Source organism: Sinocyclocheilus anshuiensis, unplaced genomic scaffold (genome assembly GCF_001515605.1).
Source record: "Sinocyclocheilus anshuiensis isolate Anshui unplaced genomic scaffold, SAMN03320099.WGS_v1.1 scaffold729, whole genome shotgun sequence".
In the NCBI taxonomy this organism is placed as follows: domain Eukaryota; kingdom Metazoa; phylum Chordata; class Actinopteri; order Cypriniformes; family Cyprinidae; genus Sinocyclocheilus; species Sinocyclocheilus anshuiensis.
The window spans coordinates 143932-145132 of record NW_015536561.1 but is presented as its reverse complement, the minus strand read 5'-3'; the positions used below and the strand labels follow the sequence as shown (position 1 = coordinate 145132).

Here is a 1201-nt window from a genome sequence, read left to right as displayed (position 1 = left end):
GAGAGCGAGTCCGCGATACCAGGATGACATAATTAAATAATTGTACACCATTTTGAATCGAGTTTTAATATTTTATTAGCTAAACAAACGCAAAGCTTCCACCAAGAAAAAATAGCAAGAGTATGGCGCCGACTGCTGTTACCCGGATGAGCCTGTGTTATTAGCTTTTACCGGTTGTTATCGAGGGGTAACATACCTCGGAATGTCGCGACTGACCAATCAGAATCAAGTATTCCACAGAGCCGTGTAATAAATATATATATATATATATTGACTTGTGACTTCCATCAGTGAACAGGTTTTTAAAAAAAAATCACCATACTTCCCCAGTTAATAATTACATTAGGAATTCCAAACGTTTCTGTATTATAAGTGTTCTTGTTATGTTTAAATATGCAAATAATGATTGTCTAAATGAAATATGTAGTAATTTGCATACATTTCCAGAACAGAGATCTGAAGTTCGGTTTAAAATTATTGTTTAATTTTGTTGACATATTAGAGTCAAAGGTTTCTACAGAGGGGATTTTGGATATATCTTTTTTTATATCGCTCCACAAATCAGAAAATACTGTCAACAGCCAGAAAAATATACAGTGGGTACGGAAAGTATTCAGACCCCCTTGTCAACGATTCTGTGTTTTTCTGTCAATATGGGGTGCTGTGTGTACATTAATGAGGAAAAAAATTAACTTAAATGATTTTAGCAAATGGCTGCAATATAACAAAGAGTGAAAAATTGAAGGGGGTCTGAATACTTTCCGTACCCACTGTATATATTTTCACCATGTTTGTAAGAAGAAATTTGTTTATAATCAGGCGAATTATAAACTGCAAAAACCTTCAGAATATAGATAGGAATACAACTAAAGGTTTTAGTGCTACTGAAGTGGACATTTCTGGCTCAGTGCAGTGGTATTGTAATTGAAATCTACAGATGCAAATAGATAAAGTGTAAAAAAAAAAAATTTGGGGGGGGGGTTTAAAAATAAAAAACTGTATTTTTACCTGCATTGCCTTAATCTCAGAGCTCATGGTAGGTCTGTGTTGAAGCCTTTGTGTTTTATATTGCTAAAAATCAGTTTCTCTAAGGAGACCTTTTTAGCAGTCTGTTGTGCTGTATTAAAGGGGTCATATGATGCGATTTCAAGTTTTCCTTTCTCTTTGGAGTGTTACAAGCTGATTGTGCATAGATAAGATC

At 34.3% G+C, this 1201-nt stretch overlaps 1 protein-coding gene across 1 annotated transcript in view; it reads left to right on the top strand.

Moving 5' to 3' along the window:
- The window catches only part of LOC107701532 (junctophilin-3-like), a 35847-nt gene that overhangs the window by 18966 nt on the left and 15680 nt on the right, over positions 1-1201 (top strand). The gene's annotated exons all lie outside the window — the stretch shown is intronic.